Raw genomic sequence first — 16834 nt, 5'->3', positions numbered from 1 at the left:
CCAATTCCCTCGTCCAGATCATTAATATATATTGTGAACAGCTGGGGTCCGAGGACCGATCCTTGCGGTACCCCACTAGTCACTGCCTGCCACTCGGAAAACGACCCGTTTATTCCAACTCTTTGCTTTCTGTCCGCCAACCAGTTCTCTATCCAAGTCAATACCTTGCCCCCAATCCCATGTGCCTTAAATTTGCACGCTAATCTCTTGTGTGGGACCTTATCGAAAGCCTTCTGAAAGTCCAAATACACCACATCCACTGGTTCTCCCTTATCTATTTTACCAGTTACATCCTCAAAAAATTCCAGTAGATTAGTCAAGCATGATTTACCTTTTGTAAATCCATGTTGACTTTGTCCGATCCTGTCACTGCTTTCCAAGTGCTCTGCTATTACATCTTTTATAATAGACTCTAGCATTTTCCCCACTACCGATGTCAGGCTTACCGGTCTATAATTCCCCGCTTTTTCTCTACCACTTTCTCTATAGCTTTCATTTTATTTCACTTTGAAATTAGCTTCATGACTACAGCAAGCAGATATTGCAGATGGTCATCGTGCACTTGTACGTGCAGAGATCTTACAACCTGAATAAGGCCATCACTCATCTGAATCCAAGTTTCCTAGTCCTCCCGAAAGTCATTCCCTATTTACGCACCAGAAAGTCAGTGGAGACTTAGAATCATAGAAGTTTATGGCATAGAAGGAGGCCATTCGGCCCATCGTGTCCGTACCGGCCGAAAAAGAGCTCTCCAGCCTAATCCCACTTTCCAGCTCTTGGTCCGTAGCCCTGTAGGTTACGGCACTTCAAGTGCATATCCAAGTACTTTTTAAATGTGATGAGGGTTTCTGCCTCTACCACCCTTTCAGGCAGTGAGTTCCAGACACCCACCACCCTCTGGGTGAAAAAAGTTCTCCTCAACTCCCCTCTCATCCTTCTACCAATTACTTTAAATCTCTGCCCCCTGGTTATTGACCTCTCTGCTAAGGGAAATAGGCCCTTCCTGTCCACTCTATCTAGGCCCCTCATAATTTTATACACCTCAATTAAGTCTCCCCTCAGCCTCCTCTGTTCCAAAGAAAACCTCCCCAGCCTATCCAATCTTTCCTCATAGCTAAAATTCTCCAGTCTTGGCAACATCCTCGTAAATCTCCTCTGTACCCTCTCTGGAGCAATCACATCTTTCCTGTAATGTGGTGACCAGAACTGTACGCAGTATTCTAGCTGTGGCCTAACTAGTGTTTTATACAGTTCTAGCATAGCCTCCCTGCTCTTATATTCTATGCCTCGGCTTGAAACTACACCGAGATTGAATGGCTTGAACACATATGCTGTCCATGTGGGCAATTATGTTAGCACTTGTCACTGAGCAGCAAAAACCCACATCTCTAGTATCGAGTGAGCTAAAAAAAAATCATTCAATTTTAAAAGGCTTTGCATTATAAGTGTTATTATGTCTTGATTTTGACTGAAATGATCCCTGCGCAGATCCCAAATTACAAAAAAAATACTTCTGGAAACTGTAACAGGTGCCCTACATTTCAAATCCACCGTGGCCCTAAATAAGACTGCCAATTGACTTTCTAGCATTTTTAAGATAACAGTCCATTAATGGATTTTAATGATTCCATTCCTATTCCACGTCATTTTGCCTCAAGTACTTCAATGCCATTTTCAAAATCTATTTTAAAGTAACGCTGTCACTTCAAAGTCATCTAATCCTGGACAATACCATTACTAATTGACCTCTGATGAAGTAATGGGTAACCATCAAAGCTGCATAAGAGGCGTCACATGGTAGATTATAATACTAAATGCTAAGGTAACGCGAAGCATCAAATACCAAAATATTTTTCCCCCTCCTCTTATGAAGGTGTTAATTCATGTTGACTAACGACTCCATGACACCAGCTGCTTCCAGTACCTCGTGAAATTTCCCATTCTTCATACGTGAGCGTAGGCAGTGAATGCTGACAGACTGTTTGACCAAGAGGAACATCACAGCCAAGTCTAATGCTTTCTCGACCCAGTGTCCGAGCAGATGCACTAACCAACAGCTGTCATTGGAATTAAGAGTGGGACCTCCGGCTATTTCTCAGCCCTCGCTAGCCCAAGAATTGAAGTGTGGACAGTCCCTTCATGCTGGAAAATTTGATGTTAAACTCCAGAGTCAGGTCTACAGATCAATTCATTCAGAAGTCAAATTCAAGCCAGTTGGCCATCAGAGGCATGAAAATGGAGATCCTCAAGAGAGCCTGCATGACGTATGGGTACGGTAGCATAGTGGTTATGTTACTGGACTAGTAATCCTGCTAGTAATCCAGAGGCCTGGGCTAAAGAGCTTGGAGATGTAAATTCAAAACTCACCACAGCAGCTGGAGAATTTAAATTCAATTAATTAAATAAATAAATCTGGAATAAAAAATCTAATATCAGTAATGGTGGCTGGCGGCCATGAAACTGTCCATCAGGGAAGGAAATCTGCTGTCCTTACCCAGTCTGGCCTTTTTGTGACTCCAGACCCACAGCAATGTGGTTGACTCTTAACTGCCCTCTAAGATGGCCCAGCCAGCCACTCAGTCATACCAAACCACTACAAAGAAGTATACTGAGAATAACACTGCAACGGTTCAAGGAGGCGACTCACCACCGCCCTCTCAAAGGCAATTAGGGATGGGCAATAAATGCTGGCCTTGCCAGCGACGCCCACATCCCATAAACAAATTTTAAAAAGTATTGGCACTAGTTGGTCATTAGACAACATACAAGTGTGGGCTTGAATCCTTGCTTGGTGGACAGTCGTTAGCAGAACACCTCCTAAGCATCCTGGTAAGCAATACAATTTACCGTAAAATGCAACAATCCATTTCCACCATCGGAAACACAACATACACCGTCAAGTGTTGGTTTCAACAGCAACCCAGTCAAGGTAGGCAGTAAACTCTGGATGTACGAGTTCATGTCCACATACCTAGCCTTTAAGCAAGGAGTTCCAGCAGCTGCCATGCCAAGCCTCCGAGAACCCTCATCAGCTAACTAAATAATGAACATCAGCCTTCAACATAATGTACAGCTCAATTGTTGTAGATGTTTGAATCCAATGTTGTGTGCCAGGCTTATAGAAGCATAGAAACATTGAAATTCGGGTCTCCACGGGTGAGTACGCACGGGGTACTCACCCGTAAGCCCAATGGAAGTGCCGGTTTCCTGCATGCACTGCACATGCACGGGAAACCGGCACTTCCGTTCCCCTGAACAAAGGGGTTCAGTGGTCAAATGCGTGCACAGTAGAGGCTGCGCGTGCGCATCGAACTTAGGTTTTTCTTGCCGGTTTTCCCGGGAGGGTAAGTCTCCAGAAATTAGACATGTAAAAAGCAGTCGCAAGGCCTGCTTTTAACAAGGTAAGTGGTGAATTAATTAAAATTAAAACATTTTTTCCACAGGTTTATTATTTTTAAATACTTTAAAGAAAGGTAAGTTTATTTTTAGCCCCGTTAGAAAATAAAATTATTTTTTTCAAAAATTTAAATTATTGTTTAAAATAGTTATTTCACGTAATTTATAGTTTATTTTAAAAATGTGATGTTTTTTAAAATTTATTTGAAGATTTAGTGATGTTATGGGGCCTGTAGTATTTCTAAGTTTTGACAGGTCTTCCTGTCAGACTTATGAATGGAGCATTCCCTGCTCCGATTGGCTCCCCATGGCCCACGTGATCCCAGGGGATGCATCGAACTAACTGTGCCCCTGGGATATGCAAGCACTGTGCACCGGCAGTTGGAGCAGGCCCAGGGTCAGAATCCCACGGGGGCCCACAGCACAACAGCCGGCGCTAGGTAAATGCAGGTTGGGGGGCTTGCACCCGCGGGAAGCCCCCGACCCGTGTTTCTGGGCCATAGAAGATAGGAGCAGGAGTTCTAATTCTGTGTTAGATTTCAGGAGATGGTTTTATTCCTGTTCCTGGCTGGGGTGGAGATCACCTTTTACAGAAGGTAAGTACTGTAGAAAATATAGGGTCAGAGTGATCTCCTGGACGAGTTTCGATCGCCTAGATGGGTCGGAGAGGAATTTCCCAGATTTTTTCTCCCAAATTGGCCATTGGGTTTTTTATCTGGTTTTTCGCCTCTCCCGGGCGATCACATGGGTTCGGGTGGGATGGAGAGTGATAGTAAATTCGAGGTTAGGATCAGATCAGCCATGATCTTATTGAATGGTGGAGTAGGCTCAAGGGGCCGATTGGCCTACTCCTGCTCCTATTTCTTATGTTCTTATGTTCTTATGAGTAGGCCATTCGGCCCCTCGAGCCTGCTCCGCCATTCAATGAGATCATGGCTGATCATCCAAATTCAGTACCCTGTCCCTGCTTTCTCCCCATATCCCTTGATCCCTTTAACCTTAAGAAATATATCTAACTCCTTCTTGCGCTGCATCAGCAACAGCTTTATCCAGGTCCTTATGTGAGGGATTATGACAAAGAACGGTGCTCACTGTTAGGCTGAGTATCCCTATAGGGTGCTCAGCAATATGTCCATATAGCCTGGGACCATCCTTGTTGTTAATCATTCTCCCCCAACTGGGCCATGGAGCTAGGATCTCTGAGGGCCTATGCCTGGGAGGTCTGAACTATAAACAAAAACCTATTGGGTGAATGTTTTAAATGGCACAAGTTTAACCCATATTAGGACTTTGTTGCCTTTGAAGAGAGAAGTGAAAAGCCAGAGGACCTTTATCCCTGCTCGGTGAGTCCCAAAGAAATGTGTCCAAGCTATAGCAAGCATCTACCAGAATCCCTGGTGTCAATATGAATCAATAATTGGGATGGATGCCTTTGTATCTTCATAAAAACATAAGAAACAGGAGCAGGAGTCGACCAATCGGCCCCTCGAGCCTGCTCCGCCATTCAATAAGATCATGGCTGATCTGATCTTGGCCTCAGCTCCACTTTCCCGCCCGCTCCCCATAACGCTTGACTCCCCTGTAGTTCAAATGTCTGTCCAGCTCCGCCTTGAATATATTCACTGACTCCGCCTCCACAGCTCTCTGGGGTAGAGAATTCCAAAGATTCACGACCCTCTGAGAGAAGAAATTCCTCCTCATCTCCGTCTTAAATGGGTGACCCAGTCAATACCTTCAAAATCCTCTCTTGGGAAATTTGATGGAGATCTGCCTTTAACATAGTGAAAGGACCTATGCAAAAGGCAGCTTGCAATATGCTTCTTTAGGCCATGTGTGAGATCCATGACCAAGCCATGAGGTGGATTTGCAGCAAAAAGGGAAAACTGTTAACAGAGGAGGGCGGCTCCTGGTTACATGGTTATACGACTTAAGCACCCTGTAGAGAGCGCCAACCTCGCGCTGCATTTATGGGCAGTCATTACCCTATCCCACTGGTTAGCTTATTGTTTGAGATGGCAAGCGAAACACACTGAATTACCCAAGAAAACTGACCTATACGTTGTCCGCAAAAAGAAGGGCCACAATTATTTTAAAGGAATGTCTTTGTCATCAGTGGCTCTTGAAATGGCTCTTTGGTCATTGCAGCTTGTATTTTGAATATGTAATCAAAAAGGATTTTATTCTCCTGGGGAATGCACGGAGCAGGTTGTGGGTTTATATATGAATGCAGAGCACCATAAGGCGAAGGAAAACTCGCCTTATGCATTGCTTGTCAATTTTTCGAAGACTTTTAACCTGGTGCCTCATGCAACCCTCATGAAGCTGCCGAAGTACATGGCCAAATCATGGATTTTAACTGGCAATTATACACCAACTCCAAGATCTGTATAACAGTAAACGGGAGGCTGAATGGGGGCAATTTTGACTTCAAACACTAGTGTAAAATGTCTGCTAATCGGCTCGGCCATCCGTTAAACACCTCTCCTAATCACTGTTTCCAATGAAGTCAAGTCGGGAGAGGGTGTTTGACGATATCGTACGTGTTACACTATCGTCTAAAGTCAAAATGACCCCAATGGGTCGAAGTCTCTTGAAATAGCATTGAGGCAGGGATGTCCATTGTCACCCCTCCTATTTGGTGTCTTCATCAATGTGTTGGACGACATCATAAGTGATGGCCTTGGATTGTCTGAATCATTTGCTGCGTCTATTTTTTTCTGCTGACCAGAATATGATGCAGAATACTTCAACACTTTTGAAGATACGCTTGTCAGACTGGATGTGTCCTTTCACTTTGTACCAGCAGAATATCTATCTAGCCTTCGGCAGAATGCATGCAGACACTTTCACAGCTGGCTCATAAAAATGTATACTCGTATAACCTTACAGAACGTTCATGTTCATTTGACAATGATAAATGGCTGGGTCTGAGTAGCAATAAGCAATCTAGTTGAATTAGCAAATGTGCTGAAAACATGCACGGGCTGATTCCAGTAGTACTTTAGGACAAAAAAACAAACACTTTCTTCATTATTCTGGATGCACAAGATAATTTTAACACAAGTTTATGATTTGACATAACTTACCAAATGTACACCAGCATTCAGACGATCAGTTCCAATAGTTTTTGATCAGACATGGAAACCTAAAGCAAAAACAAAATGAAAAAATGTAAACATCTGCAATTCTTACTTGGATTTAACAGATTACGTTCACACCAAAGCCTACAAACATTGGAGATATTTATTTATAAGTACATATAAAGAAAGACTTGCATTTCTATAGCGCCTTTCATGACCTCAGGACATTCCAAAGCACTTTACAGCCAATGAAATACTTTTTGAAGTGTAGTCACTGTTGTAATATAGGAAATGCGGCAGCCAATTTGTGCACAGCAAGCTCCCACAAACAGCAATGTAATAATGACCAGACAATTTATTTTTGATATGCTGATTGAGGGATAAATATTGGCCAGGACACTGGGGAGAACCCCCCTGCTCTTCTCCAAAATAGTGCCATGGGATCTTTTACGTCCACCTGAGAGAGCAGACGGGGGCCTCGGTTTAACATCTCATCCAAAAGACGACCCCTCCGACAGTGCAGCACTCCCTCAGCACTGCACTGGAGTGTCAGCCTAGCTTTATGTGCTCGTCCTTGGAGTGGGACTTGAAACCCACAACCTTCATGACTCAAAGGCGAGGGTGCTATCAACTGAATCACAGCTGACACACATATATTTATATAAAATATCTATTTATACTTGCAAGGCATTTCGGAAAAGCGGAACGCACAGGATCCCTAGGCTAAATGACCAATACATAATGTATAGCATGCATTTCCTGTTCCTGCAATTGTCACAATTACTTCCAATGGCAAGTTTCCCATTTATTTTTGTTGATAACACACCGATTGTTATAAAACGGTGTATCCTCTAATTCACCGTAAGGAATGTCACGGGAGACCTACTAAAATACACACATTACTTGTCTAATGAACTTATTTCCTGTTGTTGCACTTTTTGGTCACACTTGTGTATCAGTTTTCCCAATACTAATCTGCATGTCCACATTTCCCATTCAATTTTCCCTGGTGAATGTCACACTGTAACTATAGGCTCTGGCCACCAGGAGGCTCTGTGAACCAAGTTTCTAAACTCCCCCTCGACACTTTTGCAGCCATTTTCCTTTTCACAGGTACGTTTCTGCATTATCAGCATTATCTGCACTTTACTAGTATAAATATCCACACACACACACACACACACACACACACACACACATTTAACAGTATGTATAAATGTACAAACATCACACTTTGTTACAGGTGCAAAGCAATCTTAAAGTTTGCTTCTGGGCCGTAGCCTGAAACAGTTAAACACATTGCAACCTGCAAACTCTGAGCAATCTCATCCTGTGCTTGTCACTCCTGTCAACACTGAACAGCGCATCATTTGACTCACCATGAGCAATGCCACAGGAGATCTGCCAGTAGTACATTTTAAAATAGTACATTGACACACTCGAACATCACACTCCAAGCATTACACTTCGTTTTATATCTGGAACAAGCGGGCAGTGTAAACTAAGCAGAAAGAAATCCAAGTATTTCATCCCGGGCATTTAAAAAAAAAAGACAATATGACATGGAGCCTAAAATTTACAAGCATATTGCTAACCTCTAATTGACCTCAGCAATTTACAGGCAGCCCAAATTATCTGGATTCCCACAGAAATTATTTGAGAATTGACTTTAAAAGGAACAGATCAGATGAGTAGTTAAACATCACAATCGATCGCCAGACCCCAGACTGTGAGCAACAGTGGATCTGGCAGTGTTTTGCTTTATTCGTTTATGGGATGTGGACATCGCTGGCAAGGCCAGCATTTATTGCCCCTCCCTAGTTGCCCTCGAGAAGGTGGTGGTGAGCCGCCTTCTTGAACCGCTGCAGTCCGTGTGGTGAAGGTGCTCCCACAGTGCTGTTAGGGAGGGAGTTCCAGGATTTTGACCCAGCGACGATGAAGGATCGGCGATATGCTTCTAAGTCAGGATGGTGTGTGACTTGGAGGGGAGCTTGGAGGTGGTGGTGTTCCCATGCGCCTGCTGCCCTTGTCCTTCTAGGCGGAAGAGGCCGCGGGTTTGTGAAGTGCTGCCGAAGAAGCCTTGGCAAGTTGCTGCAGTGCATCTTGTAGATGGTACACACTGCAGCCACGGTGTGCTGGTGGTGGAGGGAATGAATGTTTAAGGTGGTGGATGGGGTGCCGGTCAAGCGGGCTGCTTTGTCCTGGATGGTGTCGAGCTTCCTGAGTGTTGTTGGAGCTGCACTCATCCAGGCAATTGGAGAGTATTCCATCACACTCCTTACTTGTGCCTTGTAGATGGTGGAAAGGCTTTGGGGAGTCAGGAGGTGAGACACTCGCCGCAGAATACCCAGCCTCTGACCTGCTCTTGGTGCCACAGTATTTATGTGACTGGTCCAGTTAAGTTTCTGGCCAATGGTGACCCCCAGGATGTTGATGGTGGGGGATTTGGCGATGGTAATGCTGTTGAATATCAAGGGGCGGTGGTTAGACTCTCATTTGTTGGAGATAGTCATTGCCTGGCACTTCTGTGGTGCAAATGTTATGTATACAAGCCTTGCATCTAATGCCTATCTATAACAGAATCATAGAAAATTCTGGTACAGAAGGAAGCCATTTGGCCCATCGAGTCTGTGCCGGTTGTGTCAAGGTATCAAAAACACATATCTTTTTTAAAAGCAGCCATTTAGGATTTTTTCCTGACCTTGATAACTGGGTCTCTCCCCAAGAGCAACACCAAATCTACAGAAAGTTCCCTCAATAATTGGCCTAATTGACACACACACGTCCAAAAGCTAATCAAAATGTAGATTGGTATAATTTTGTCAATAAGACACAGGCCTAGAAATTGGGTTTTGGCGCAGCGACGGCTTTAGCGCCGGAAGTTAGTGCCGGAGCTAAGTCGCGCTGGGCGGGCCAAAAATTCAATAGTTCTGCGCCCAAACGGCTGCCGGCGCTGCTGAGAGCTGTTTGCGCCTGAAAACTGGCGCTACGCGCTGAATATCGGCGCTATTCCGGCGCTGCGGCGCCCGCTGCAGTGTGGCAGGTTCAGGAAGTGCAGGCCTCCTCCTTCCCTTAAGGAGGAGCTGCCTGCACCCGGCCGCGGCCCGCAAAAATCTTTTTAAAAATGAGCCCGGCACCTCGGACAAGTGCCGGGCTTGCTTCTGTTCCGGGGGGGGGGGGGGGGAAGTCCGGGGAGGGAGCTGCGGCCAGGCGGCCGGCGGGAAAGCGGCCGGCCGCCGCGGGGCCTTTAATGCGCCGGCGCAAAGTCATGTAAGACTCTGTTGCCAGAGTCTTAGTTGCGGCTGCCACGGGCGAGGCGGCCGCAACTGAATTTCGGCGCTGGGGCCCGTCGGCATGGCAACCGGGACGCTGCGCACACCGATGACGTCATCGGTGCCGGCGCAGCGCTACCGGTGCAACGCCGCTTTAGGGCCCCAGGGAATTTTTGAACTGGCCATAACTCTGGCGCTAGTCCCTCTAGCGCCTCAAAAGCGGCGCTAAGGCAACTCAATTTCTAGGCCACAGTTCTGTATCCTACTTATTGACGTAAGTGTCAGAATGTGATCCAGTTTTGAGTCAACATTTTGTTGAGCTATACAACATACGAAGCAGAGGTCAAGCAACACAAATTGGGAGGAAGAAATATCAAGGGCTATCGAAAGTGTCTATCCATAATTCCCCCATGTTTTTAAAATCAATGGGTAGGTTAGTGGGAAACAAGGATAATATATTAAAGTCGATTACAGAAGTTGGTTATTAAAAAATACCCAAAATGGGGCCAAGACTCTCCAATCAACAGGTTACGAAGAAAAAGCAGTTGCCTGTTTAGGGGGCTAGAGACATCATAAAACTCATACAACAAATAGGTAATTCATCACCTGACCCCAGGATGCGAGTAAATCAGCATCCTGTGTGAATGGAACTTGTACCAGGGAGATCCGTGGAAACTCAGCCAATTTAATAGAGGCAGGGACCTGCGCAAAGATGTCCGTACTACAATCTCCCTGGGATAAAGACTGCTGTGTGAAGGCATAAAGCTGGTCGGAAGTCAGTAAAGATCCCATCACATAGAAACATAGAAGATAGGGGCAGGAGTAGGCCATTCGGCCCCTCGAACCAGCTCCGCCATTTAATGAGATCATGGCTGATCATCCAAATTCAGTACCCTGTCCCTGCCTACTCCCCATATCCATTGATCCCTTTAGCCTTAAGAAATAGATCCAACTCCTTCTTGAATATATTTAATGACTGGCCTCAACCGCCTTCTGTGGTAGAGAATTCCACAGGTTCACCACTCTCTGGGTGAAGAAATTCCTCCTCATCTCAGTCCTAAATGGCTTACCCCTTATCCTTAGACTGTGACCCCTGGTTCTGGGCTCCCCGGCCATCGGGAACATCCTTCCTGCATCTAGTCTGTCTAGTCCTGTCAGAATTTTATAAGTTTCAATGAGATCCCCTCTCATTCTTCTAAACTCCAGCGAGTATAAGCCCAATCGACCCAATCTCACCTCATACGTCATTCCTGCCATCCTAGGTATCAGTCTGGTGAATCTTCGCTGCACTCCCTCCATGGCAAGAACGGAGTTGCCCTCGCTGCCGGTGCTGCAATCACTCAGTTCTGTCAACTTGCTCCAGTATTTAGTGCTACCATCTTTCTCCCTTACATATTCTTGAAATCAGGAATTTTCTTGTGAGCACCCTGATTTGGAGACTATTCCCCGCGCCCGCCCCACCCCACACATTTCTTTCTCCTCTCTCTTGAGAGCACTAACTTGTCCTGGTACCATTGAGTATAGGTAGTGTACATAAACTACTTACAATGTGGGGGTGGGGGGGGGGGAGCGGTGGAGGTCATACCCGAGCTCAGTTTAGCTTCACCTGATGTCCAGATATAGACGATATCCACTTTCCACAGCAACTCGTTGGTTGGTGATCAGGATGAGAAACCACAGCTGATTTTTATCCCCATCCCTAGCCCGGGCTATTGTGGCCAATTGCAGCATCTCGCGTGCTACCCTGGATAAGATCAATAAGTCAATACAGACTAAGAATCACACCTGGGACCTTACAGTTTTAAATGTCTCAGGACTACAGCAGGTGCGACATGTTGTCAGCTGTGGTTCAGTGGGTAGCACTCTTTGCCTCTGAGTCTAGAAGGTTGTAGGTTCAAATCCCACTCCAGGAATTGGAGCACAAAATCTAAACTGACACTCCAATGGAGTGCTGCGCTGTCAGAGGTGCTGTCTTTCGGATGAGCTGTAAAACCAAGGCTCCATCTACTCTCTCAGGTGGACATAACAGATCCCATGGCACAATTTCTAAAAAGAGCAGTGGAGTTACCCCTGGTGGCCTGGCCAATATTTATCCCTCAATCAACACAACTAAAACAGATGGCCTGGTCATTATCACATTGCTGTCTGTGGGAGCTTACTGTGCACAAATTGACTGCCCCCTTTCCTACATTACAACAGTGACGACACTTCAAAAGTACTTCATTGGCTGTAAAGCACTTCAGGATGCTCGGTGCTCGTGAAAGGTGTTATAAAAATGCAAGTCTTTCTTTCGTTATTAACCCACTGAATCTTTGGGAGAGCTTTGGTAGAGTTAGTAAAATCCACTGAAATGAAACGCATTTATTCTCCACACCTACTTAAGGACGGGTAACTTAATGGACGGGGTGGACTTTGGGAGAGACTGTTTTGTTTTTAAGTCCATAAAAGAATATGGGCTAGATTTTCAGTATAGACAGTTTTGGGGCGCTAACCTTAGCGCCCGCCCGAAGTTAGCGCCCGCCCCAAAGTAGCGCCCCGTTGCCGGAAATTCAGTGGCTTCGCCCTAAGAGGTTGGTGGAGCGCTAAAAGAGGCGTTCCACTACTATCTTTAGGTGCTAAGCCGGCGGTGCAGAGCGCAGCGCCCGAGCTCGGGCGCAGCGCACGGCAGACACTCTGGTGCCAGTGAGCTCTTAAAGGGGAAGGGTGCATGTGTTTTTTTCGGAGGAGGAGGGAGGAGGAGGAGGAGGAGGAGGAGGAGGAGGTGGTGGTGGTGGTGGTGGTGGCTGGAAACATAAATACACCGTTCACAACAACACACTGGATCCTTCCACACAACACATGCAGACTGTCGTTTATAGTGCAGGAGTGCACTTTAATTTGCGCTCCCCAGGGTGTGTTGCGTTCCATTTTACAAACGCTCTGGACGCCAGCCGCAGAATGGGGCGGTCGGACTGAAGTTTGGATTCGGGGCGGCCAAAGGGCGTTGCACGAGGATGTGACGTCATTTTCTGCGCGTGCATCCGGGCGGCCGCTAAACTTTGCGCCGGCGCTAACGGGCAACTTAATTTGGGGCGGGGCGCAAACTGCGCTGCGCCCGGGCGCTACACGAATAGCGCCCGAAAATCACTTCTCTTAAGGCGCTAACTGCTGGCGCAAGCAACTGAAAATCTAGCCCTATATCTTTTACTTGCTGCTCAAGGAATTAAGTATCGTGGGCAACTGTGTCCTTATAGTTTATTAAATTGTATGAATCACCTTCCACCTGTAATGGGCTTTGCTGACAGGTCGCCATCTGGAATGAGATATGAGATATTTTACAGCACTCAAGGAACAGCTAATAAACCGCCACGTTCATAAAATCTACATAACCGGTTTGACTTTAACCTTTCTGTTCACTGGGACTCGATTGTGCGCTTGCTTCAAATGAGCAACGTTCACTCATTACAAGGTATTGAATAACCAAACGCTACTCGTGTACTCACTGCTGTTATAAATAATGGTGGAATGAAGCACTTTTTAGTGGATGTATTAATGCAAAGCGCACTTATTAAATACGCTAGTGTGGCGGAGCCACCAAAGGACTCAGAGCGGTTGTACATAATTCCTTTAACAGCAATGTAGTTACTGTCTGTGTCTGTACCTTTAATTACACTGTTTGACTGTACAATGTCTAGTTACCTTTACAGCGCGGTTTCAACGTGATGACGTCATGCCGTTAGTCACGTGATTCCCCAATGGCGGGAAGAACGTGATGGCGTCATGACGTCAGCTTTCAGACCAGAGGATCAGTCCTCGTGGAGCCTTCAAGGAGAGCAGGCCTGTATTCGATGTATTCCAGTAGTTTCTAGTTAAAACCTATTTTGTTCTATTAAAGTTCATTGTTTTAATTGCCTGAGTCGAACTCAGTCTTTTCGATAGGAGCCTCCGTTCCTACACTAGTTCCATTAAATCTCATTATAGATTTTTTGTAGCCTCCTTCAATGCTGTAAGATTCTGTGATTCTAAGACAATAGGGGGGCAAATTTCGGTTGCTTTGCGCCTCCCGTTAGCGTAATGGGGCGCAAAGCAACTAGCGCCCGGGCGTAGTGCCACTACCGCTTCCCGTGAAATTCAGCGGGAGGTTAGCAGCGGCGGTAACCGGTAGCGCCCCGCGGCGCTGCGCCTCTGGCGATGATGTCATCGCCGTGCGCTGCACCCTGCTCGCACCCCCGGCCGCGAACTTCAGTAGTGCCCCCTGACTTACCGCCGGACGCTATGTCTGACAGTGTCGGGGGGCCTATGTGCGGCCGGGGCGGTGATATTTAAAGGGGAGCTGCCGGGCGGCCATTTGTTTTGCTAGCCGCCTGCCAGCACCTGCCCCCTCTGCTGTCCCCGGCCCCAAAGGGGGCGTGACCGAATTTTTCCCCCTAGGTATTCAATATACCAATGGAAATAGTTCTCCCAAAGACTGTAAACAATAAGCAGGTTTCTAGCTTGTCTCAGTAATTGATAAACACCTCACACCTATTCTGTTGGGAAGTCTCTAGTCTGGGGTGCAGAGCAGGAGATATTTGGCGGGCCTTCCTTCTTGGCTGTGAATAGGGGGAAATTAAAAAACAGAGACAGAGTCACAGGCAGTCGGTTCCAGCAAAGGATGAGGGATCAGTCACGTTTCTAAAGGGAAAGTTGCAAGGACTTTTGCGAAGATTAAGGTTAGAAATGCTGGAGGACATTTAGAAGTCAGTGGGCATACAGGACACCAGAAGTCATTGTTTAAGTCAAGAAAGACCACCCACTGATGTGGCAAGGCATGGCATTTTCTTTATTTTGTATTACCACGTGAAGATAAGTTGTCCTGATTCAGTGAGTCCAACCATAACTGGTGACCTGTGTGTTCACTTTACTGTGAAATAGAGCAGTTTGTAAAGCCCCATCTCACCAAGTGTTTGCTCAATATGCCTTTGAATATATTGAAGAAACACCCATGCAAAAGACATGAATATCTGGTTCAGGTCACAAGGGAATACTACTGTTAAATCCATGGGTTATGAAAGACTCACATTGCTATAGCACCTTTCACAACCTCAGGACATCCCAAAGCCCTTTACAGCCAATGAAGTACTTTTGTAATGTAGGAAATGCAACAGCCAATTTGTACACAGCAAGCTCCCACAAACAGCAAGGTGATAATGACCTGTTTTAGTGATGTTGATTGAGAGATAAATATTAGCCAGGACACCGGGGAGAACTCCCCTGCTCTTCTCCGAAATAGTGCCGTGGGATCTTTTACGTCCACCTGAATGAGCAGACGTTTAACGTCTCATCCGAAAGACAGCACCTCTGACAGTGCAGCGCTTCCTCAAGCACTGCACTGGAGTGTCAGCCTAGCTATATGTGTTCTAGTCCCTGGAATGGGACTTGAACCCACAACCTTCTGACTCAGAAGCGAGGATGTTACCCACTGAGCCACAGCTGACACGGACTAACCCGTACAAATCCTATCTTTGGTCCTTAGTGTGTGCCCACTGAACTCAGCCAGGGCGGTTAGCTCTGCTTGGGTAGGGAGAGTGAAAACCTTCAACAGTTCCTGCTCTTGTTGATTATCCAGTAGCTACTCCTGCAAAGCGTGCACGTGAGATGTTGGATCGGAACACAATTCGGACACTCCACATGAGGATCATCCCGGCAACAATCATTATCTAGGACTGCAACTAGAATGGTCAGCTCAGCAAAGCACAAGAGGACATTGGAGTTTTCTCCTCCCCTAAGGGTTGATGGCCTAGAAATTCAGTAAGGCCCCGCCAGCTTTGCGGCCAGTTACCGCCTAAAGAGGGCTTCTGCGTCAAAAATGAGTTTGCGCCGATATTCAGCGCAGCGGTATTGGCGGCGGTAGCCGTTAGCACTGCGTCGGCACCGATGACGTCATCGGTGTGCGCAGTGCCCCGGTTCCGCCCCGAAACCGGCCCGATCCCCATATTTAGTTGCGGCCGCCTCTTCCGCAGCGGCCGCAAACAGCGACCAGAAATCGGGGCCGTACTCTAGCCTTAGTGGGGCGCTTTAAGGTGGAGATGCGGCCGGCTGCTTTTTCGGCGGCCGCCTGCCCGCACCTCCTTCCCCGGCCTCCTCCCCCCCCCGCCCCCGCAGCATTGCCGGCTGCTTTCCGCTAACCCGGCACTTCTCCGAGGTGCCGGGCTCATTTGCCGGCACTCTCCAGCGGCGATCTCCCCGTTGCAGGCAGCTTCCCCTTAAGAGGAGGCCTGCAGTACCACAGCCTGCCGCTCCGCAGCGGCTGGTGCTGCGGTGCCAAGAGCGCTGAAATTCACTTTCAGCGCCCCAAGCGGAGGCGGGCACACCCTGGAATAGCGCCCGGTTCCGGATTGGGGCGCAGAAGACGAATATCTGACGGTCGCAAATGGCTCCGCGCCCAGCGCTAACTTTTGGGTGCTAGCCAGCTGGCCGCCCCAAACTGAATTTCTAGGCCGATGACTCTTTGAGTGCAAAAAAAATGCCATTTGTTACACTGAGTCACATCAAGTCTACAGCACAGAAACTGGCCATTCGTCCCAACTGGTCCGTGCTGGTGTTTATGCTCCACACGGGCCTCCTCCCACCCTACTTCATCAACAAATCCTTCCATTCCTTTCTCCCTCATGCGCTTTCCTAGCTTCCCCTTAAATCCATCTGTGCTTTTCACCTCAGCCACTCCTCGTGGTAGCAAGTTCCAATATTCTCACCACTCTTTGGGTAAAGAAGTTTCTCCTGAATTCCCGATTGGATTTATTAGTGACTATCTTATATTTATGACCAATGTTCCCTTTAAGCTGTGCAGCCGCGCAGTGCTGTGGATCTCACCGGCCTTTCAATGGGAAAAACCGCGCATGCGTGGTATTGTGAATGGGCTGCACAGCCCCTTAAAGGGGCCACGCACCCAAAAGTAAATTAAAGGGAACATTGTTTATGACCTCTAGTTCTGGTCTCCCCCTACAAGTGAAAACATTTTCTCTACGTCTACCCCCTTTCATTATCTTAAAGGCCTCTATCCGGTCACCCCTCAGTCTTTTCTAGAGAAAAGAGCCCCAGCCTGTTCAACCTTTCCTGATAAGTGTA

The 16834-nt window shown here is 46.9% G+C and overlaps 1 protein-coding gene across 3 annotated transcripts in view; it reads right to left on the bottom strand.

Annotated features, from left to right (window-relative positions):
* The window catches only part of LOC147103421 (tyrosine-protein kinase Fyn-like), a 363535-nt gene that overhangs the window by 221012 nt on the left and 125689 nt on the right, over window positions 1–16834 (bottom strand). For all 3 annotated transcript variants that reach the window (XM_085962994.1, XM_085962996.1, XM_085962995.1), the window contains one exon: window positions 6483–6541. The gene's annotated coding sequence lies outside the window, so the exon portion shown is untranslated. The remainder of the gene's footprint in view (window positions 1–6482; window positions 6542–16834) is intronic.

Source organism: Somniosus microcephalus, chromosome 20 (assembly GCF_052327205.1).
Source record: "Somniosus microcephalus isolate GS21.2 chromosome 20, FLI_Smic_1.0, whole genome shotgun sequence".
In the NCBI taxonomy this organism is placed as follows: Eukaryota; Metazoa; Chordata; class Chondrichthyes; order Squaliformes; family Somniosidae; genus Somniosus; species Somniosus microcephalus.
This window is presented reverse-complemented; position numbering and strand designations above follow the sequence as displayed.